General features: G+C 43.6%; 1 protein-coding gene across 16 annotated transcripts in view; it reads left to right on the forward strand.

Moving 5' to 3' along the window:
• The window catches only part of LTBP1 (latent transforming growth factor beta binding protein 1), a 349,094-nt gene that overhangs the window by 148,625 nt on the left and 175,592 nt on the right, over nucleotides 1–24,877 (forward strand). The gene's annotated exons all lie outside the window — the stretch shown is intronic.

The raw sequence follows: 24,877 nt of genomic DNA on the forward strand, positions 1-24,877 counted from the left end.
CAGATAATAACACTGGCTAGATCTGGTCTTTTTATGGAATATTGCTGTTTAGTCTTGGGAGTGTATGTCTCAAGGGGTAAGAGAAAGGGGGGGGGGTGTCTATTTCAAACTGATTTCCATCAAGACGGAACACAGGGAAGCAGCTTGAGGCCCTTCCTTGCTCTTGGATTATTCTGCTTTATGGCGACTCCTAATCCTTCTGAGGTCTAACTCGGGTTGTGGTTCGTCTGTACTTGGGAAAAGCATGCGCCATAGATACTATTTAAGAAGGTATTGGGAATGTCCTGGCTACGATAGGGGTGCTTTAGGCATATTTTTAAAAGAATTTAGCCGTCAGGTGCCAAATGGCACATTACGCTCAGCAGGGCAGAGAGCCAAGTGTAATGGGAAGTGTGCTGACCTGATGATCAGGAAGCCGGATTCTGGTCCTTGTCCTGCCACTAATGACCAGCTAATCCACAGGACGTGACAGTTCAGGTTTCTGAACCTCAGTGTTTCTCATCCAGAAAACAAATGGCTGAGGTGTAGTGACCTCTGAAATTCAGTGCACCTCTAAAATCTTATGCCTTTGGAAGAGGAATACGTAATATTATTTTCAGGCTTTTTCAGAGGGAGGGTTACAGACAAGGAGGCAAGGGAAAAAGACAATTCCAAGCAGGTTATTGTGGGCTGAATGGCTTTTCTCACTTTTGCTTTTCTTGATTGTCTTCCTTCCTCTCGTTGCTTTCCCTCCTCCATCGCCAACAACGCCTGCTCCCCCACCTCCTTGCATTTTTCATAAATCCTTACAGTAGGAATGACAAAGTAATCGGATGGGTGGTAATTTTTTGGCTCACAGTGTATTCATTTTTGAAACTAAATATTTAAAGACTTTGAGAAACAGAGGAAGTCTGCTTGTTAAAACACGCCACACACTTCCCTCCTCTGGCATTTGAGCAAATGTTTAGGAACAGAATACACGTAACCTGTTCAAAATTTAAAATGCAGAGAAATTATTTACAGAAATATTTCAAAACCAGCACTCAACTCTGCCACAGAAGGATTGGCAGAGTCGTTTAATAAAAGGAAAATAAAATAAAAGAGGGTGGGGGGGGGTAGTAAGGAACAGTTGCACATCGGAAATCATGGGAACTATTTCATTTACGTCCTGAGCTATGTCTCTTGTCTCTTTACATTTTAATTCAAATACTGAATAATTTGAGGGACAAGTTTTATTTATTTTTTTAAAGAATGGCAATTTTGTAAAATTTAGAGATTATGATTCTTCAGACAAACAGAAAATTTTACAAATCCATTTTTCAGACATACACAATATCTTTGTGGACTTTACTGGTTTAATATAACTTTGTGGACTTTACTAGTTACATAGAAAAAGTAGTTTTTCAAATTTATCGCTTTTCTCTCTCTATATTTGTTTATCATATATTAAATCTTTTGACACATAAGATATGTGTATAAGGAAAATAGTACAGTATGAGGAAAATCCAAAATTTACTGTAACTTGTTAGCTATTCTCCTTGGCCTCCCATAATTTGCTAGCTACTGTCTTTGGTTATAAAAGATGGGGGCTGGCAAAATCTTCCTGTAAAGGGCCAGATGGTAAATATTTTAGACCTCTCAGGCGATACAGTTTGTGTCCCAACCACTCAACCCTGTCCTGGTCGTGAAAGCAGCCATAGACAGTATCTTCGAGAATGGGTGTGGCTGTTGCAAACACAGTCAGTTGGCCACATTTGGTTTGAGGGCCATAGTTTGCTGGCCCCTGCTCCAAGAAGTCAAAATAATTTTGGGGAAAACCATATGGACTTCATAGTCAAGGCACCTTCATTAAATAATCCATTTTGATCATCTGAACAGCAGAACTACCTTTGAATTTACATGGTGATTTTCCGTGTGTGTGTGTGTGTTTTAAAGAAATGGAAGAGAGATTATTGTCACTGCTTTTTTTGATAAGGAAACTTAGGCACAGTGGCTTATGTGAGTTTGCCTTAGTATAGATTAAGTCAGCGAGGCATAGATCTTAGATCTTATGTCCCCTGTTTACTTAACTCCCTGAGGTCTGACCATGATGTGTAGGAGGGACGAGGTGAACGGCCTCTTGGAGGGTTGAGTGTGTGGGAAGGCTCAGTGCTATAATAGAAAATAAACAACCGAGAGGCCAACAGCCTTGGGTTCAGATCTGGCTTCATCAGGCCCTTGGGCACGCTCTGGGTTTCTGTCTTCTTGGGCCCATGTCGCTCAGCTGCACGGTGCAGGGGTCACAGGTCTGCAGAGGGTGGTTCTGTAGCAGGCACAGGGGGGTGTTAGTCTCTTCCTTCTGTCCCGCGTTTTCTGTGGTGGTGTTTCTGGCCCCCGATGATGGTGAGCCTGGGCTGTTGAGATGTGAGAGGCAGGTGCAGTTTTTCATTACTCTTAAGCACACGCTCTCTGTTTTTGAGTATTCAGTTGGGGAAATCTTAAGTACACTTAACGTGACTTTAAGAGTCAGGCTCGAGTGAGGATGACATCCAAGGGAAGTACTCAGAGATTTTAGGATAAACTCAGGATTAGTATGATGTAACAGAATATTTACACTAAGTGGTATTTCCTATAATAGAAGCAGATTTTTAATTATAATAACTGTGTGTGTGTGTGTGTGTGTGTGTGTGTGTGTGTGTGTGGCATTCTGAGTGTTGCCTTCTTGCTCTCCCTGACTTTGCCTTTTTAAAAAAATGGAAACATGTCCCCAGTTGGGTGGGCCAGCAGGTTAACTGTTGTTGCTTTAGTGGATTCTTTCCATTCCATAGGGATAGAGTGAAGATGACCTTCTGGTATTTTTAAGTTGTTTATAGAATCGTAAGTTCCTCTAATAAGAAGAGCATAGGAATTCATGTTGTCACAACTAGAGTATTTCAAATAAAATAATACTGTCCCTTGGCAGAAGTTATTTGTAGAGGCATTGAAAAGCCATCGGGATTGCTAGAATAACACATTTGGTTTGTAGGATGCTTTCTCTGAGGGGGTTACCAGGGACTTGCATTCCATTAGCACCAACTGAATAATTAATTCGATAATTTAAAAAGTAAGTTCCCATATGTTACTTTATTTGATGCTTATTCCCCCCGGAAAAAAGTAAATGGTGGTATCACATTTTGCAGGTATGCAGACCACGGCTTTCGTGGTTTGCTTCAAGGTGACTTTAAATCAGTTTTCCTATCCAGGAGTCCAAATACCTCCGCCCTCCCATGGTGCCTCCTGGGACCATATATTGAGTGATTATATATAAAACACTGTCTTTGATTTTCCAAGAGAAGCAGATCCTACAGCTGCCCTCTCAGAGCGTATACTTGAAGGAGGAGATGAGGAGTGGACGTAAATAACCTTAATTCAAGGTAGAAACCTCCCTCCCCGCAGGAGCCCCGAGGAGGAGCTGTTCCTTCGCGCTGAGGAGGGATGCTCTGAGAGAAAAGGGATGGCATGCAGTTTTTCAGTGTAGTTCACCAGGCCACCCCCGGCTGCTAAACAGATCGGCTCATGGTGGGGTCTAGGTGAATGCATGTTGCTGGTTGGAGATGGAAGGGCGGGGGCATTCAACTTGAAACATGGGTAGGTTCCCATATAAAGGTGGACGGGAAGTAGAGGGAAGGGAGAGGTAAAGTTGATGTGGGAAGGATTTACCCATCAGAATTAGGCGTGGAGACGAGAAGGCACAGGTGGTTTCTGGGAATTGGCCGTAGTTTCCCTTAAATATAGAAAGAATGAAAGTGTATTTCTAGCAGCACATGATCTCACTCATCTAAGGGAAATGATGAACAACATAGACTGATGAACAAGAACAGACCCGGAGACAAGGAAGCATAGATCAGACTGTCGGACCTCAGAGGGAAGGTAGGGGAGGGTGGGGATAAGGGGGAGAGATCAACCAAAGGACTGTGTGTATGCACATGAGCCTAATCAGTGGTCACGGACAACAGGGGGGTGGAGGTATACGTGGGGAGGGGTTTGGGATGGGAATGGGGAGATGAGGACAAATATGTGATACCTTAATCAATAAAGAAATTAAAAAAAATAGAAAGAATGAAAGGGAGTGACAGATGACAAGTCCAGGAAAGTAGATTGGGGCAGGGCTATGAAGGGCTTCCATTGATGCCAAGCTTAGGAATTAGGACTTTGCTCTTGTGGACCTTAGTGATGTCCTCTGGAAAGGGGACATTGACATTTATCATTTCAGAAGAAAAGAGGGAAGTTGTGTGTTTAAGGTAGGAAACTAGTGTTTTGATAGTCGTAGCTTCTGAATAGCCCGTATTAATGGTGACAACCTGTAGGCGCTTTGAACTGCCCTGAGGTTGGCGTGCTGCTCTGCTCGGGACCTCCCCGTATGTCTAACAGCAGCAGCCTAATCCTCCGGCCTTTGATGGGGAATGGAGGCGGGCCATGTCGCCCCACTCATTATGTAGGCTCTCCTCCTGAGGAGGGAAGAAAGTTCTCTCACCACGAGGCATTAAATAAATCAGCACTGCCCAAGGAGGGGGAGGCATTGAGATTTTTTTTTCTGGCAACCTCGTTCAGACACTGAACCTTTCGTCGTCTGCCAGTTGTCATTGTTTGGATCCCTTGATGTCTATCCAGCACGGAAACCAATCCAATACCAACATGTCACTTTTTGATGAACTGGGGCATATATTTCCCCCGTAATGCATGGCTACAGGTTTTATGTTGTTTAAAGATGATCCAGTGCAATACTAAAAGAAAGCGGTTGCCTTTCATTTGGGCCGTTGAGAATGCGTAAGAAGTTGTCAGACTACTCCCACATGTGATCGTTTCAAATGATTTCACTTTCTAATACTGAATAAATGTCATAATGTAAGGCATTTCCTTTTTTAGTTCATTTAAGCTGTGGAGCACCCAACAAAGGCTGGCATTAGGGACACGGATTCATTTACCATATTTTAATTGAGCACCTGCTCTGTGCCCAGGATTGGTTTAGGCCTTAGAAATATAGCAATGAACAAAATAGACAAAGTCCTTGAACATGCAACATTAAAAAATACCATGCGGCTATAGAACATGTATGAATCTTGTATGAATCATCATGTACGAATCTTATGCTAAGTGAAATGAGTCAGCCACATAAAACAAATACTGTATGATTTCACTGGTACGAGTTCCCTGGAGCAGTCACATTCATAGAGGGAGAAAGTGGTGGTTGTCAGGGATGGTGAAAAGGTGGAGATAGAGAATCATTTTAATGGGCACAGAGTTTCAGTTTTGCAAGATGAGAAAGTTATGGAGATCGAATGCACAACAGTCCGAATGTGCTTAACACTATAGATACTTGGAACTGCTTACGATAGTCAATTTTATGTTACCTGTATTTGACCATCTATATATATATAAAAGCCTAAATGACCGGATGACTGGACAACCGGATGACTGGCTGGTTGCTATGATGCTCACTGACCACCAGGGGGCAGACACTCAACACAGGAGCTGCTCCCTGGTGGTCAGTGCGCTCCCACAGTGGGAGCGCTGCTTGGCTGACCAAAGGGTGCCAGATGCTGCCGGGCTCATGACTGGCAAGTGCAGCTGCAGCAGCGCGAGCCTCTCCCACCTCCAAGGCAGTGCCACCAAGCGGTGGTGGCAGCAGGTGCAGCGGGGCTGGGCTGAGCGGGAGTGGCCCAGGCTCCTCCCCGGCTGCCTGCCACTTCATGCACTACTACATCCCTTGGAGGATGTTGGACTGCCGGGGAATTAGGCCAAAACGGGCAGTCCAACATCCCCCAAGAGGTCCCGGATTGCGAGAAGGTGCAGGCCAGGCTGAGGGACCCCACTGGTGCATGAATCCGTGCACCGGGCCTCTAGTAATTAATAATTGCTACTAGAAATACTCTGTAAGGAGCATTCCCTATGATATAATGTCAGAGAGTGATAAATACTATGCAGAAGAAGCACTGAGAGAGGGACAGAGAGTGGGGTGTGGGAAGGTGAGGACTGCTCTTCTAGATGGCCAGGAAGGGCTCTCCAGTGAGATGATCCCAGATCAGAGACCTGAATGGTGTGAATAGTGAGCTCTGTGAGGGAACATTACAGACTTTATAACCGAGCTCTGTGACTGTGCTGGTTATTTTATCTAAGCTGTGGAGTATCTTCCAAAGGCTGGTGTTAGAAGAATTTATGTAAACTTTTCTGATATGTCCTGTTGGGTTAGGTTTTATTTGTGTATTGATATTGTATTGTATCAGGGTATCCTGTGTGCAATATCTGTTGATAAAGAACCTCATACACAGAAAATAGAGGCAAACAAGTCATTGGGTGAAAAAAAAAAAAAAAAGGTGCTGGAATGATTGCAGAAGGAATCTAGGTTATGGATAATAAAAAGTGTAGGGATGTCAGTAAAGAAATGAATGACTAAAAATGTTGGGTCACCTCTTTCCCCAACATTATCCTATATAATAAAAGCCTAATATGCTAAGTGTCCGGTCGTCCAGTTGGCCATTCAACCAATCAAAGCATAATATGTTAATGATATGCTAAGGCTGCTCAATTGCTCCCTATGATGCACACTGACCACCAGGGGGCAGACACTCTAACCAGTAGGTTAGCTAGCTGCTGGGGTCCGGCCAATCAGGACTGAGTGAGGTGGGCAGGACATGCCCTGGAGCGCTCCGCAGTCCCTCCCTGGCTGGCCAACTTCCCACATCCCTTCCCAGCCTCAATCCCTCCCCGGCCCCAATCGTGCATCAGTGGGGTTGTGGCTGGTGGAAGCCTCTCCTGCCTCTGCAGCAGTGCTAAGAATGTCCAACTGCCAGCTTAGGCCCACACAGGGAGGGGGCCTAAGCCAGCAGTTGGACATCCCCTGAGGGCTCTTGGACTGGGAGAGGGTGCAGGCTGGGCTGAGGGACACCCCCCGAAGTGCACGAATTTCATGCACTGGACCTCTAGTTTCCTATAAGACAGATCTGGGTACAGAACTTTCTTTTAAGGAAAGGAAATAAAATTGGTTTCTGCTTCTGAGGGCAGTTGTGTGTGTGTGTGTGTGTGTGTGTTTGCATGTGTGTGTGTGTGTGTGTGTGTGTGTGTATAGGGGAGAGTGCCCAGTGAAGGAGGGCTGCATAAGAAGGTGGTTCCAGGGGTTAGTTGGGCCAAGGAGGGCAATAGTTGGACCCTAAGAGCCAAAATCAGGAGAAAATGAGGTCCTGTTTGGGTGAAGAGGAAGATTCCTGAAGATGAGCAAGTAAGTAAGGGCATCACCGCGGCCGTCGGAGGCTAAGTCTGCAGTCAGGACAGTTTGGAAGAAACTAACCTGTGGTAAAAGAGAGTTAGCAGTCTGCTTGCCCAGCGAGGAAGGCGTGTGTGATTGATTGAACCTCTTAAGCCATCCCTGGCCTGTGTCTCGGGGGTGGACAGGACTCCACAAACGGGCTGTCCTGGGCTAGCTTAGAATAAATGACCTTTCAAAATCCCTTGGAGTCTGTAACACGTTGTCACAAAGTGTACATTCTTCCCTCCTCTGTCAGCTCGGGCACATGGACCGTCTTTGGAAAACTCCAAACTGCTTAGCATGGCCTGCGGGGCCCTCAGGATTAGCTGCTCCTGGCTCCCCGGCCTTCACCATGGCTGTGCCCCTTCCTCTCTGCTTCTGCCAAACGGAGCTTCCAGGGAGACCAACGGGCGCTGACTGCCCCAGGGCCCCGGTGTTCCCACTGCTGCCCTGCCTGGGGGCGCACTGAACCCACCCAGCCCGGGCGGTGACCCACTGCTGCTTCAAGAGTCAGCGAGCGCCACTCACACTAGAAAGCCTCCCTCCCCTGTGTTTTCACACTGGTTTCTTCCACTCCACGCGCACTGCTTGGGGACAGGGACCTGCCTCCTTCCTGCTGGCATCTCCAGTGCCAGCAAGGGCCTGGCCTTGGAGATGCTGAATGCATTTTTGTTGACAGAGCACATTGTCTATGCAGGGGGCCGTGTGATGGAGGCGCACACACAGTTTTCCTGATACGGCTCCACCCAGAATTCTCAGACACCTGAAACCACAGGTGTAAAATACCATCTGAGAGTGTGGGGGGTCACAGGAAAGGAGAACATACAGGCCACCACTGTAGCACTTTGTCCGAAGCTGAACTTGACACTTTGAACACTGACCGCAGAGGACTTCCCGTGCTCGGCGAAGTGCAGTAGCGTTTTCATTCCTTCGGCTGCTCCCACCGCGTGGCATTGCTGCTCCCCATTCGGCAATCTGCCTCAATCTCGGCCTCAGGGTCCGTTTCGAACATTGCTGCCTGTGCTGGTGTTCTCTTCCTCGTTGACATCCAGTCATTACCATGTCAGTGACATGTGGGGGTCTGGCTCAGTTGGACGCCTGGCCGGTCCTGGCAGCCGGGGCTGGGGACCCAGCCTCGCCGATTCCACCCGGTAAAATGAATCGGCGCTGCCCTGAACTTGCAGGGCTGCTCCGTGGCAGCTGGGGAGCAGCAGGCTCAGGGTGTCCTCGGGCGCCTTGGATTGATCTGAAGAAGGTCTTTCTCTTCTGAAGAGAACATCTTGTTAATTTGCATCCCCTGGGGCCCGGGATAGGGAGAGAGAGCTTACGTCTCCTGGAGTTTGGGAGGGGTATGCTCCCGGTGCACCACGGAGACCGGGTTCCCCTCATGAACGGATCCTGGCGGCACAATAGCTGCAAGAGAGACCGAGCAGGACATTTCCATTATGCGCTCTCGTTGCTCCAGAAGGCTCTTTATTTGCTCAGCGAGACTTGCTCTGGCCAGACTAGACTGCGCACAAGCTCATGTCAGATACTAAGTTATCCCACGGCAGACACACGTAGCAGCAAGCAGCACCCTGTCCCTCTGCCTTGGATCGAGCACCCCCTGGCAGGGGTTCACTTGCTTACCTAGGAGCTCATGCAGGTTGCCAGCCTTGCTGGCAATGGTGGGAGCCCTGAAACCGGGGAGCGCTTTTTGGAAGCAGAAGCTGTGGGCAGGAGGACGAGTCGTCATCTTGAATAGATGAGGGGATCCCCAGCGCTGTTTGATTGTAACTTAGGCTCCTGCTTCGTGCTTTGCTTTGCTTTGCTATCCTTGGCGTAATTTACCTCTGGGCTCCTCGGCTAGAGTGCATTGAAGGAAGCAGGACTTAAAGTAGATACTGAAATCACATTTATGGGATACCGTATATCCCCGCAGCATTTATTGGCATATGAGTTGGGCTTTGGCATCTTAGTATAAAAGTAAAACATTTGTATCAGCTTTTAATCTCTCTCTCTCTATATATATGTATATATATGCATGTATATATGTGTATATATATATATATATCGAGATTAAAAGCTGATATAAATTATATATATATAAATATATATATATATGTATATTATATATATATAATTTTCCAAGTGGAGAAGGAATAATGCATCTGTGTACTGTTGGAAAAACCTCCTGGAACTAACATCACAGATGATGTGAAAATGTTTTTGAGGGCAGCCACACAGTCATCTTCATGCTCCGCAGTCCAGGAAAATCAAATAACTACCAAATGGGGCAGGATAACGTTAGTGAGGAAGTTGGAGATTCATTCCCCAAAGTTCTATCACACAGAAAATGAGAAGAAACAGATACCCTTCCACTGCCAATTTAATAGAGTGCTGTCATGGATGCACTTATTAAAACTTGATTTTTTTTTTTTTCTGTTTAGTAGAAGGGTATGGGTTTAAGGAATGGCCTCCTGCTCCTCTCTGTTACCTTGAATTTGGACTCCTGCAATAATGACTGAAAAAAAACTGGCACGGCTGCAGGGTTGGCCTTTTGGGTACGATTTGGTGGAAAAAAAGAAACAACTTTATGCAGTAATGAGAGATTTCTTCACTCGGAGACCAAAGTTCAGGTGCCCATCAGAATCAATAAAATTTTGTTCTGGATTATGGGGACTTTCTGAGCTTCCCTGGTGTGAAAACTCAGCCCGACTTTCATCAGATTTTCCCTAGAAGAGGTAAAAGGGAAACTCGACCTGAAACTCTTTTGCAGTGAGAAAAGCAGACCACTGCCCTTTTCCCGGCAAATTGGGAAGTGCCCTGGAACATTCTTAACGAGAGTCTTCTTTAGCAAGGTCGCTGCTTGCCACCGCATTGTCCCTTTCTGAAGAAAGGGTGATTTATGAGCCCCCTGGATCTCCTTGTATTAATAACATCTCAAGCCAGCTGTTTTATTGGGTGTACACAGAGGGTAATTAGAAACATCTGAGAGTCCCATAATGTGCCCAGAAATCCATGACGTTTATGGAAAAGAAAAAAATAATAACATGCATGCCAAAGTTGTGTACTTGGTAAATAGATAAGTTAGTATTCAACAGAATTTCTTCTGTATTTTCCCATTTTTTTTTTTTGAAAAAGAAGCTAAGCTCGTCAGACTGGAAATGCCCTCTTATTGAAATGCACTCACTCACTGCAGAAATCATAACCTTATTTGGTAAAAGACTTCTGACCATGCTGTTCCTACAGTAATTATCATTTCCCTTCTGTCAGGCTTCATCATATTAGAGTCCATTTTCTGCCAGAGGAAGTATTTCTTCTTTTTTACCTGGCACTTACTTGAAAACTTCAGAATTCTGAAGGATCTCCTGTAAGGAAATTAACTCTCAGAAACATACTGCACCGGCGACTAATAGTGCCAATTTGCCTAATAGTCTGTCCTAGAAATCGGGTTGGGATTGAAGAGTTTGGGCTCTGTTTGAGCTGGTTATTTGAAATTTGATCTGTTCCAGTGATGGCTGAGTTCGAATATTTGGGTATGTGGCAATAACAGCGGCTGAGGCAGGGTCTGATTTAAATCAGGTCCCGTTCTTTCTTCCTCCAAGACCAAATCTAGACAAGAAAACCCAACAATTGGTTGGTGGCTGGTGAATGGTTCCTTTCATCTTCATTCACAAATAACAAGCCTTTGTGAGAAGTCCGTGCTGAGTCAAACCAACATGCCCCAGGCGGCTCTGGACAGGGGTCCAGTCGGAGGCCTCCGGTGTCTTCTCAACCTGCGTAGCTTTGTGTGTCCCCACTGGGTGTGATTTTTGTCTGTCTTGACCATTTTGAATGGGACTTCTCATTGATCAGGAAGACAAAATTGGATGTTTTGCTGGAGGTTGACAGTGACTTCAGGAAGGAGAAGTTGATTCATGTGTAGAAATGTTTATGGGGGGGAGGTGGGACAGTAGGTAGGAGCTGCTGCTGACACATGACTTTAAATGCTTGCCTTTGCCAACCCCTAAATCAGTGGTTGTTCATCCTGGTTATACAACAGATATCCCAGGGATTACTTAAGAGTACAGATGATGCCCGGCCCATATCCCAGGCTTCTAAATCAGAATTCCTGGGTGGGCGTTGAAAACAAACGATGCAGACGATGGTTAAATAGGTATAGCTCTGATGGAGATCCTCTGGTCTAAGGCAGTGCTCATCACCTTTTACTGCTTGTTGGAATTGCTGTGAATATTGGCAAAGTGCAGGTTCCTATTCAGTAGGTGTGGGGTGGGGCCCGAGATTTTTAACAGGTTCCCGGGGATTGGAGTGCTGTTTGGCCCATGCATCACCCTTGGTACTATTAACTTATAATAAATAGTGGCTTCAGAAAGATTTATTATCATGAATTAATTATACTGATTTATTGAGTTTCTATATGAGGCTGATACTGTATTAGGAAGTGATGTATAAATGCCAGAAGAGAATCGACCGTGTAATCAAGACATTCATCCTTTGCAGTTCCCCTACCTCAGTTCCCATCACTCTTAAAGCTGAGGTTTCCTCACCCTGCCAGGCAGCCTCTTGGGCAGGGTGCCCCCAGGATACCGTCCTTGCCACATGAAACACTGGGTGCAGGCTGCCTCATTTCCTTATCCTACCATTTCAACCTGCTCTAGCCTGCCTCCTGCCTTACAGATTTTTCCAGAGGACAGTCAGAAGATCTCTTTGCTCATCAAGGGATAGGTGTCAGGCTCCCCAAAGAATTTTCACCTCCTCCGCTCCAGTGCAGCAAGCTGGGTTCTGCAGCCCAGCCAGCATCCCAGGAAGTGGGCGACCATCACTGACTTCTGTCCTCAGCTTTGGGACGTGGCTCAAATCTCAAGTTCCATTCCATAGCCTGCACAGCTGTATGCAAGGGTGACACTCTGGGCCTACTAGTAACAGGGCATAGATTTGTTTTTCCAGGAGAAATGGGAGGGGAGATCTATTTGCGTGGATCCACCCGCAATAGGATTATCCTGTTGAAGCCCTGCTTGTGATTACTATTAAGCATGTGGAAAGTATTCTAGGACAGTCTTGAAGGGAAGATGCACTTGAACGAAACCAAGTTGTCCAAACCTGTCATGCAACCATCATCCTAACTTTCTGGTAACACAGTCTCTATCCTGAGCTTCCCTACCAACAGGGCTTAGGTTCTGGCTTATGAACATGATACTCGAGAGCACTTTCCGCACAGAAAAGCTGAGTTAGTGGGAAGGGAGAGTGAACATGTCCTCATTAGCTGGCAGAGCAAAGCTGAAATGCCCCTTCCTTGTGCTAGCAAACCCCCCGGTGTTCCTTACGCCAGCCTCTGGGTTCTTCCTCTTTCCACGGTGGCCTACGGACACCGGGCCCTGTGTCTTAGTCCCTGTCTCTGATTCCCTCTGATTTCACGTATGCATCCTTAGCTGGTGCTCGCTCAGTTCCCTATCCCAGCGGTCGGCAAACCCATTAGTCAACAGAGCCAAATATCAACAGTACAACGATGGAAATTTCTTTTGAGAGCCAAATGTTTTAAACGTAAACTTCTTCTAACGCCACTTCTTCACAATAGACTCGCCCAGGCCTTGGTATTTTGTGGAAGAGCCACACTCAAGGGGCCAAAGAGCCGCATGTGGCTTGCGAGCCGCAGTTTGCCGACCACGGCCCTGTCCTACTCTGAGATATCTGGCTCACACCCTTAATGCCGATGGGAAGGCGCAAAGCTGAGTTTGTCGAATGGTCCCCAACCAGAGGAAGTTTGGCCCCCCAGGAGGGACATTTTTGGTTGTCCAACCTGGGGAGTGCTCCTGGCATGGGATGGGCAAAGGCCAGGAATGCAACCAAATAGCCTACAGTGCACAGGACAGCCCCACAACAAAGCATTATTTGGCCCCAAATATCACAGCGCCGAAGCTGAGAATCCAGCTCTGAGCATTGCTTTTTGTCCTGTCGGACAACATCTTGGACCCTCTCTCTGACATTTTGCCCAGGTCCCTAGAGAACCCTCCCTCTTAAGTATCAAGATTGTTCTCTAGGTGAAACGTCCAGCATTTTGTCACCAGTGCACGCCTTCGGTGACGGTGCCGAGGCTCACACCGACAGCCCTTCCAGCCCTCCTAGTGCCCGTGCTGCCTCGGGACCCGGACCCTGACTCCGGGAGGCTTGCTCTGCATGGGGCAAGTGGTATGCGATCACCTCGCAGGATTGCGGAGGGCGCCGGATTGAGGTGGTTTGGGATGTCTCAGGATGACTCACCAAGGGAGCAGGATTGGCCTTAATCATGGGGATGTTTTGGAAAGTGAAGTTAAGAAATAATGAATGGGAAAACGCGCAGGGCGGGAGGCAGTTTTTGCACATCTCGGAAGTGATTGTGGAATACAAACCACTTTTCAACACTCCCCATTGCTCCTGTGGACACTTGTTTGCAAAGCGCCTAATGCTCCGGCCACTGGAAGAGGAGAGACAGCTGAGTGTGTTTATTTGAACCATAGCATCATCACACGTTCAAATAAACATCGCACCTTGGGAGGGGACAGGTTTGTTATTTCTAACCCAAACGTCTGTACACATGTCTTTCGAAGGATTATGTTGCCAAGTCTGAAAGAAAGAAGAAAAAAAAAAAAACACTATCCAGGCATTAAAAGTCTGACACATTATTTAATTTGTTGAAAAAAGGAAAAACCTCTTTGTGGCTACAGCACTTGAGGTTAGCTGGACAGTGATGTGTGTCATGTTTTCAAGCATTTGCTTTTGGACTGAGAGAGAGCCCTAGAGAGCGAGCAAGTACTAGCAAAAGCCATTGCCTTCGTGTGTGTAGAATCTTGCTGTAGCAGTTCCCCCTCATGTTTTTTAAAAAATATATATTTTATTGATTTTTTACAGAGAGGAAGAGAGAGGGATAGAGGGTTAGAAACATCGATGAGAGAGAAACATCGATCAGCTGCCTCCTGCACACCTCCTATTGGGGATGTGCCTGCAACCAAGGTACATGCCCTTGACCAGAATCGAACCTGGGACCTTTCAGTCCGCAGGCTGATGCTCTATCCACTGAGCCAAACCGGTTGGGGCCCCTCTCATGTTTTGGTCATCTTGCCCAGGAAACTTGGAATTTTCATGGTTGTGTCTTTTGCCTTTTTTTACTTGAATGAAATGAAATGTTCCTTTTTTTTTTTTTTTTTTAAAAAGGTTTTTATTGATTTCAGAGAGAGAGGTAGGGAGAGGGATAGAGAGATAGGAACATCAATGATGAGAATCATTGATTGGCTGCCTCCTGCACATCCCCTACTGGGGATGGAGCCCACAACCCAGGCATATGCCCTGACTGGGAATTGAACCATGACCACCTGGTTCATGAGTTGATGCTCAACCACTGGGCCACACTGGCTGGGTGGAAATGTTCTTAATTCATTATTATAGGGGTGATATATTTTATTGCCTATCTTCATGAGACCCTCCAAGCCCATAATTCATATGGCTGATTTTTTTTTCAATTGTGTCCTTTCATTAGATGTGGTAAAATAAAACTTTTTCCATTTTAACCATCTTTCAGTGTGTACTCCATAGCATTGAGTACATTCACAGTGATGTACATCCATCACCACTGTCCATTTCCAGGACTCTTCATCACCCCAAACAGAAAGCCCACACCTATTAAACAGTAATTCCCCATTCCTCTCTCCCTCCAGCCCCTGTCAACCTCTGTTCTACCTTCCATCTCTATGAATTTGTCTATTCTGCGTACTTTCGAAAAGTGGAATTACAGAGTATTTGTCTTTTTTGTGTCTGGCCTTTTTTACTTAGAATAATGTTTTCATGATTCATCCATGTTGCAGCATGTGTCAGAATTTTCTTCCCTTAAAAAACATTTTTATTGATTTCAGAGAGGAAGGGAGAGGGAGAGAGAGAGATAGAAACATCAACGATGAGAGAGAATCATTGATTGGCTGCCTCCTTCATGTTCCCTACTTGTGATTGAGCCCACAACCTGGGCATTTGCCTTGACTGGGAATTGAACCATGACCTCCTGGTTCATAGATGGACACTCAACCACTGAGCCACACCAGCCTGGCAGAATTTTCTTCCTTTTTAAGACTGAATCATAATCCATTGTATACATATGCTACCTTTTGTTTATTGACTCTTCTATTGATGGACACTTAGGTTGTTTCCATCTGCAGTGGACATTGGTGTACAAGTATCTGTTGGAGTCCCTGCTTTCATTTATTTTGGGTCTATACCTACACGTGGAATTACTGGTAATTCTGTTTAATTTTTTGAGGAATTGACAAACTGTTTTCCATAGCAGCTATGCTATTTTATATTCCCACCAGCAGTGTATGAGAGTTCTAATTTCTCTACATCCTCACCAACACTGGTTATCTTTCTTTTTTTTTCTTTGAGAAATAGCCATCCTAAAGGGTGTGAAGTGGTATCTCATTGTGGTTTTGATTTGCATTTCCTTTATTACTAATGGTATTAAACCTGTTTTCATGGGCTTATTGTCCATTTGTAAATCTTCTTTGGAGAAATAATGTATTCTAGGTCTTTGCCTAATTTTGGATTGGTTTGTTGTAGTGGATTTAAAAACAAACAAACTGGGATTTCTACTTACTAAGGTAAGTGCTTAATTACAATGTTAGCTGATACTGATTGTGAATTAATTACTATCTGTAGCTGATACTGATTGTGAATCTTTGGGAGACCTGAGTTCTAATCCTGGTCCTGCCACTTAGACAAAACTCATTTTAAGTCTTTTTTTTTTTTTCCATCTGTAAAAGGATGAGTTTAGGGAGTAGATGTTCAAGATCCCTTGCAACTCTAAAATGCTATTATCCTGTCTAAAATAAAGCCTGTCTCTGAGGAGAATGATAAAGTGTAAATGGGATTAGGCTCTTTTTAGTGTGTTTTGTTCTGAAAATATTTATTGTGATTTTCAAGTATGTACAGTGTGTTCTCTTTTTTACTTTTTATTTTGGCTCCACTTTCCACTTTAAATCAAAGGACGATTTTACACAAATCCAGTGATATATTGTGTGGTGACGTGTCATTGGCCCGACAAGTTTGATCAGAAAGCTAGAGGCCTGAAACATTTGACAAGCTTACAAATGACTCTGGATTTTTTTCTTGCTTAGTTTTTGAAACCAAAGTGCTCAGAAGAGTTTGGCCAGAAAGGGAAGGTGGCCTGAAGGAAGCACAGCTTGTGTGGAGTGGAAGGGAGGAAAGGTTAGAGTTGCATCGGGCCAGTCAGGTTTTACAGGGCTAAGGTTTTAGGTAATTTTTTTTAAAGGAAGTTGAACTGAGGGCTTGCATGCCCTAGAATGTGCTGGAGCCCTTGTACAAACTATAATAAAGAAATGTTTTAGGATTGAAAATCTGAGCTGTAAGGATTTAAATCACCTTACTGGGGGTGGAAAAAGTCAAGAGCAAATTCTAACTATAAAGAACATGGTGTTTATAGTAACTGAAGTGGTAGTTTTTCCATCTGATACAGGTTTGAGCTTATTTATCTTCTGCTAATTCCTCAAGATTTCTTAACTTACTTGGATTAACAGTTCCTGGAATTCTTTTTGTGGAAGGATAAGGCCAGATGCCTGAGCTTTCTTCAGTCAAAAAATGGCCCTGCTGGTTGTTCAGTGGTTAGAGCACTGGCCTGTGGCCCATGGTTCAATTCCTGGTCAAGGGCATGTCCCTCAGACCTCAGTTGCAGGTTCCCCAACCAATCAATGTGTCTCTCTCATGATGATGTCTCTCTCTCTCTCTCTCTCTCTCTCTCTCCCCCCTTTTCCTCCCTCCCTTCCACTCTCTCTAGAAATCAATGGGAAAAATATCCTCAGGTGAGGATTAAAAAAAATGGTGTTCAATAGTGCTTGTGCTGGAAATCTGCCCTGCTCCATGTCCCGGAGGCATCAGGGGCCCCTTTTCTTTAGGAGTTTGGGATATTTATTCCCAGCTCCCTCCTGCAGGGCCATTGCGGATCTTGATGATCAGAGCAGTGTCCACACAGGTGTGATTGTTAGCTATGATTAATTGCTTGATTACCATACATTCAATGACATCAAAATGCAATTCATTAAGCTCCAACCCTGAACATATTTTAACACATTGTAAGATAAGAGATTAGCATATTTAATTTCTTGTGTTCATGAAACTTAAAAAATACCATCAATTGATAGCATTGCCTAGTACTTTAATAATATTTTTAGCTGTAGATTCAAGTCTGGTACAAAGACATTATCTTCTGTTCATAGTTTTAAAATAAAGTTTAGAGAGAATTTTTACTAAATTTAATTTGCTATTCGGTGTTTTCATAAAGAATTTAAACATTGCATAGTTTTGCAAATGACAAATTTTTGCCAGTTGATAGTCACTCCTTGGTGACTAAAGAGCAGCTTTTATTTGGACTCAGGGTGTGCGTGGAAAGCACACATAATTTCCCCCTCTGAAGTACTTGGCCTTTGAAATTTAATATATAATTTAGCCTGGAAATTATAGATGCTATAAAATTTATAAGTCAAACATCAAAGGTGTTTGGATTCCAGAGACATGTTATTGTCTGGGATTATTTAAGAAGTTGTTAGTGCAAATAGAATTAAAATGTGGCACGTGTGGGAATGAAGAGCTGTGAGGGCAGTGAGCAGTGGAGGAAGGGACATGGCATTTCAGAGGGGACTTACTGGCTGTTCCCCGTGTGTTTCTGAAAAGGCGACACCTAATGATTGTACCAAATAACCCCTCGTGCAAGAGTTGTTTTGTGAAAACCTGTGGGGAATTGTTTTGTGAAATGAATGGGAGACCCTTAGAGCTGAGAGTGGCTTGTAGAGCATCTGGTTTACCCTTCTTGTTTTTGTTTTGCTCTTTTGTTACTTCTCACCCCAGGATATTGTCCATTGATTTTTTTTTTTTTTTTTTGAGGGAGAGTGGCAGGGAGGGGGAGAGACACAGAGAGAGAAACATCAATGTGAGAGAGACACATCAATTGGTTGCCTCCTGCACGGATGGAGCCTGCAATGGAGGTACGTGCCCTTGACCGGAATCAAACCTGGGACCCTTCAGTCTGTGGGACGGCACTCTGTCCACTGAGCCAAACCGGCTAGGGCTACCCTTTTTGTTTTATACACCAGAAAATTGAGGCCCAGTGAGGGAAGGTGACTCCCTTAAGGTCACAGCTAGTGGCAAAGCTCTGGTTCAGACCCAGGCTTATGATTCTGCTTGCGTTGCCAAATGAGATTTTTAGGTTTAACACTTTTATGTCTGGATAGTTCTTAAAGTGGCCTTCTGTTGGACGGTGCCACTGCGGGATGATTTGGATGCGTTTTGCCCATGCAAGAGAGGAGTCTCAGATGGGTTTTTGCTCCAGCCCTTTCTCACTAACCCCATTCCCACCCAAATAAGGTGAGGGTGAGAGTCACTGAGTAATTGGGAGAAGCTAGGGTGACCATACTGAAAAAGAACATATATGTGGCACAGAATATTCCCCAATTATTCTGTAAACCTTTGCCCAACAAAAGAGTAAGTAGATTATGCTGTGTGAATTTCGAATAGAGGTTGATGTGTGGAATACCAAACCCAGATATCTAGGGACTGAGGATTAAAAATGCAGGTAGTTGCCTGGACAGTGTGGCTCAGTGGTGGAGCGTCAACCTTTAAACCAGGAGGTCATGATTCCATTCCCAGTCAGGGCATATGCTTGGGTTGTAGGCTCCATCCCCAAAAGGGGGCATGTAGGAGGCAGCCGGTCAATGATTCTCTCTCATCATTGATGTTTCTCTCTCTCTTCCTCTCTCTTCCTCTCTGAAGTCAATGAAAATATATATTTTAAAAAATGCAGGTTGACATGCAGAAGGAATATCCCGGGGCATCAGCAGACAGGCCCTCACAGAAGGCTACTTTCTACCCGCAGCAGGGGCATGACAAAGACTGGATGGCACAGTTCAATGCCATTTCCTGGAATGAACCTAGAGGAGAAATTAAGAGAGGGCATCCCAGATGACCTCAATTCTGGGAGACTCACTTTTCCCTGACTAATTCCTGGAGGAGGGTCCTTAGCTCAATGAGGGGAAGTTGAGTAATAAAGAATCTATGATTCATTGACTGGTTATCAAAGGAGTCACCTTCTGGCCAGAAAGTGGAAGATTTCTTTCCAATGTTTCACATGTATTACCCAGAACACTTTGACTTTCTGGAATTTAAGATACAAACTCAAGTCCCTTGGTAATACTGTTGAAACACTGGAAATCAATGAGTCTTCCCCTCTTCTCTCCTTCTCTCCCCTCTCTACTGCTCTCCTTTCTTCCCCTCCCCTGTAATCTTGATCCTTCCAATTTATTGTAGTGTATGTACCTCAGTGCTGGGTTGCTGTGAAGAAAACTAATGATCTTCAAAATGGCAGAAACACAGAGTGTACCTTTTTTTTTCTACAGAACTGATGACACATTCTGAGTCTAGCACATCATAGAATGAGGCAGGAAACACATTTCTTTGGAGAGCTCAGTTAAGGTGAGATGAACATGTGCGTTGCGCTTCTTTGTCTCATGGCCAGACAGAATGAAAGGAGATGGGAATGTCGGGGGCTTCGGGTCTTGCTTAATCCCAGGCTGAGTGTGCCTCTGTGAGGGAGGGAGCAACGCTGCAGCCTAGTGAGCTGAGGCAGGAGTAGCAACAGCGGCACTTAGCTTGGCTCCTCTCCCCTTGGCCTTGACGGAGCCCTGGTAGTCTTCACAGAGTGAGGCAGCCTGCTGTGGCTGTGCTTCCTATCACAAATAATGAAAAATATGGGTCTCAACAGGCTGCAGTAAAGTAATAATAACAGTCTCGCCAAACCATGTGTGCTTGCTATAAAGCCAGGGCTCAGCCAGTTCAGCTGCCACTTAACCAAGCTGTTGAGTTTGAGTTATCAAAAAGCTGTCACCGTTAGCACTTCCTGTCTAGCACCTTTTAAAAGTAATATCACTGGTTTGATTGTCAGAGAAAGAATTTCTGCTCTTCATCTCTTCTATTTCATAGTCTCAGTGCCCAGGCATTCAACTCTCTCAATAATACTTCTAAATGATAGAAAGACAGGAACTCCAGGGATTGCGCTTCTATTCGAAGGCCCCTGTTGAAGGTACTAACTCTGACTCTGGGATCTATGGGCATGTCTAATTTGGGCTTCTTTAGCTTCCTGTGTGATATTTCAATAGCTTATTAAAGAAGAAAAATACCCTGAATGAAACTATAGGAAAAGATTCGGTTCAGAGCTGGAAGGAAAGGAAAACTAATATTTATTGCGTCCCTTCTGCGTACCCAGCGTAGTTTTAGGCATTTTCATACTTTGTCTTTTCATCCTGAGAACTATAGGTATATTATTCCCATTTATTGATTAGATAGGTGAGGCCTGGAAAGCTTCTTAAGTACTCAATCTAGAGAATTGTTAATATTCAGTCCAGCTGTAAAAATAACTATTGTGGACAATTTCCATTTCTTTGGTCATGTAGAGAAAATTTATTAGGGTCTTGAAGAGACTTGCCCCTTTTAATTGTCGGCAGATGAATAGCAGAACTCGAATTCAATGGAATCCAAGTGCTTGGGGATTATTTGAGCGGGTCATTCATGTGGTTAGGGCAATGCTGCTTCCAAGGGAATGTTTTGATTGACTGTGTCAGCGTCCCTGGGTGGCCTTCCCGAGAGCTTGAATGACTGTGTAAGTTTGGTTTCCTCTAACTAGCTTCTAAGCTTTTACAGATGAGGCACCACATCTTTGTTTTGTTCCTTTAACAATGATTGGTATAATAAATGGATAAGAATGGGCATTCAATACAGCGGGTTGGCCTACTATAGCAATAGGCCTTTTCAGTTCTACTGAGAAAACTAAGTACATATTATAGGCTTTTACTGGGCCGCCATGGTTAGTAGCATCTACCATTTCTGCCTCATAATTATTGATCATTGCCGTACTGAAGGATGGAAAGTAAATTTTACCTGTCAACTCTACTTGTGGCTGACCTGTGAAGTGTTGCAAAGTGTGTAAGAGCCATGATAGATTATTTTTTTTTTTTTTTGTTAAAGATAGAGGAAGACAATGGTGATATGGCCTCCTGACCTCTTCAGAACCTATTGGGAACGTGTGCACACTTTGGAGATAGTGTGGTAGCCTTTGAGTATTGACTCTGCCATTTACTAATGGTGTGTTTTGGGAAGAATACCAAATGTCTCAGAATCTCAGTTATCTATATCTTTTGGTATAAAACTATGTCATTCGCAAGATTGCTGTAAGGAGTAAATGAGATAATGAAGTCAGTGCCCTATAGAAGCGTAGCCAACAATTCTTATACCTTTCCCTTAGGCTAAATAAACATTTCCTTTTTGAAACTTTATTGTCCTTGCCTTCTGTGGACAAATAAAAATATTTTTATATGGATGAGTAAGTGATGTCAATATTGGCATTAAGGCACTTTAAGACAGATATGTTATCATTCCCATCACTTTTAATTATTAGATAGCTGAGGCCTAGTATAGTATTAGTATTAATGTCTTTTGATTTATTAACAAAGTGACTGGAAATCTTCCAACAGTTTTATGTTGGGTGTAAAGAACTTGCATCTTAGATTAAACATTCATGATAGCTTTTTCTGATCAATCTTGGAAATTTTGATCATTTGGTTAGTTTCTAAATAATCTCTTCTGTACTTCTAGACAGTTTCCTTAAATTTGTTCTGTATCCTCCATGGAGGGACTTAGTAAAAGTGACCATACTTGCTAGCATTCCTTGATAGCTTCACAGGAGCCTGAGAAACACATGTTGAGGAACTTAATTGATGGTCATCATTTGTAGAGGAGAGTGACAGCCATGGGTAAAATAATTATTGTGTTTCCTCAGGCTCAAAAGAGCAAATTTGGAGGGAGACAAAGATATTGCTCCTATTTACTTTTCGTGCCTAACGTATTGAACTGAAGGTACCAGAATAAAGGGTGAAGTTTATCAATTCTGAATGTTTATTTGATGGATTTGTATTTGTTCATATGTGTGACAATGGAGTCAAAATAAGTGAGCATATAAAGATAGTGGTCAAGCAATATCTTAAAAATCAAAATGAATATTTAATGACTATTTTTCTTGTTTGCTTTAGGAATTCTGACTGAATGTTATCATATTTCTAATAATTACTTGGAACTTTCTATCATTTCTCTGTTTTTCTTTTTTTCATGGGGTATTGGGCAATGAAAACCAGAATTCCCCATTTTAATTGTAAGAATCCTGGACAGTTTTATGCTAATGGCGAAAGCAGAAATTTTGTTCTTGTCCTGAAATCCAGTTTAAGCTTTCCTAATCTGGACCATATTGATGACACATGTAGCTGACAAGTAAGATTCACTGTTTCCTCTGCTTGGCGTTGATCGGCTTGCTAGCAGCTGGAAGAGCTAATCATAAATCTCTCAGGAAGATTACGAATAAGCTGTAAGTTCATCTACATGTATAGTCTTTCTCCTTCAGTGATAATAGAAGTTTCATCTAAGCAGAGCAATTAGTTAAACTTTGTAGGGAGAGTTCAGAAGAGATCTTTCAGATATAGACAAGGACAGTTGTCATTGGACCCATGGCTAACAGAAGTGGCCCAAATCTGTGTTAGAAGCAAGGGCAAAGGGCTTTGGTGAAGAGAAACAGTATTCCTCTTAGATATAAGGAATAAGAAGCTTTAGGAGACTTCAAATCATCACTTACTATTGGAAATATTCCATTATGTTAAAAATGATGGAAAAAATACAAAATATGATTTTAAAAATATTCTGGATATAAGATTTAAAGTTTTTAAGGCAACTTGAGGCTTGTGACTAAGGTTGCAAAACTGTTAAATCTCTCCAGGATTGCTTCTAGCCGTATATTGGAAAAGCATCAGAAGCAGTCTGATATATCCTGGGGATACTAGCTGAAAATCATCGCTTCACTTTAAGCATTATCATTCCACGTATTTTAGTGTCATGTGGAATAAAAAGAAACACGTAAAGCTCTCCTGGGAAAAATATTCTTAATCGATTGGTCCTCGTATAAACACGCAGAGAGTTTAACTTTGGGTCCTCTGCCTTTTGTCAGAGAGCTGGAGGGTTGGCTCTGCTGAGGTTCATGAAAATCATTGGCATGTATTGGGCACCTACTTAGGGTTTCTAGATTCAGAGATGCAGGAGCACCTAGGCCTGCAGGGAGCAGTCAAAGGAGGCCTCACAGGAGGAGAGGATATGGAGTGGTGGTGGTGGGGCGGGGGGAGGGGGCAGGGGGGGGGGGCGGGCAAGAACTGAAGAAGGAAGAGTGGGGAGAGGAATTATTCTAGAATCTAGCCATGAGCATTGACATGGATTTACACAGAGAGTGGTGTGTTCTGGGAATCAAAACTACATCAGTTTTGTGGTCTGCAGTGCCCAAAGCAGGACACAGTGGAGATAAGTCTGGCAGCGCTGGATACTTGGTGCACTTAATTACCATGAGTAGAGCCTTTAATTCTCACCACAAAACCCATGAGGCAGTTACTCCAATAACTCGATAGGGTTTTTATCAGGAATCTACTGAGAAGAAAGGATTTTTTTTTCTTTTAGGTGATAGAGAGCCACAGAAAAATCCTGGGTAGGAATGAGCTTGTTGATTGAGTACTCATGTCAGAAAGTACATTCTGGACATGGTATGGAGAGAAAATATTGGAGAGAGGTAAGGAAGGAGGTAGTGAGGCTCTCAAGAAGGCTTTGCCATAGTCTATGCAAGATGGACTAGTCTGAACCTGGACAAAGGTCTGGAGGAATGGAGAGGAAGAAACAAACCGAAAGATACTGAAGACAAGAATCAGTAGAACTTGGTCTCTGTTGATGTGGGGGTTATGGGTCTGAGAAAAAACCAGGCTTAATATTTATGGCTGATAATCAGTATTTTTAAAAAAATTAATGCATTATAAAATCATAAAAGTTTGGCACTGAGAAGGAAATGTATATATCAGTTAGATCTATTGTTTTATCAGAGAACCGAGTTCCAGCGAGCTCAACTAAATTACTGAAGGTCGTTTAGCTGTGTGATGCTGACATAGGACTGGAACTCAGATCTCTCGGCTCTCAGTACAGGGATCTTCTGACTCACTAGAATTTAAACTTGTACATAAAAATCTCTACATAAGGGTGATTTTATTTCATTCAGGAGGAAGTATTTATCATCATCATCATAATCATCATCATCATCATCATCACTGCTGTTACTACTAGCTGGATCTCTTTCCTGATAAAAAGTAATGGACTAGAAAATGTGAATCATGTGGCCAAGTGCTTAACTCACATGATAAAGTTGCTTAAATACATCAGTTCCATGAAGAGAATTAATAGAACTTTAGAAGGGAACTGTGACAAGGCTTTGCTCCAAATGGCTTGTGAAATGTATTTGAAAGCTGCTCGGTTTCAGGCTTTGATGGTATTGAATCTATTAGTAAGTAGAAAAGTTGTAAAGTGCTTCCTTCTTTCCTCATTAGCTTTCTCAAGTTGTGGAAATTGCCTCTTCCAGAAAAGCTGTAACTCTCAAAGTAGGAACACATCTCTCTGAGAGGAACGTATGGGCTTTTCCTTCTTATTTGGATCAGATATGTTATAAATTATAAAACTTCATTATGACCTCAATCTGGCAGATTTTTTACGTTTGCAAAAATTATA

This window comes from Eptesicus fuscus, chromosome 16 (assembly GCF_027574615.1).
Source record: "Eptesicus fuscus isolate TK198812 chromosome 16, DD_ASM_mEF_20220401, whole genome shotgun sequence".
Classification (NCBI taxonomy): domain Eukaryota; kingdom Metazoa; phylum Chordata; class Mammalia; order Chiroptera; family Vespertilionidae; genus Eptesicus; species Eptesicus fuscus.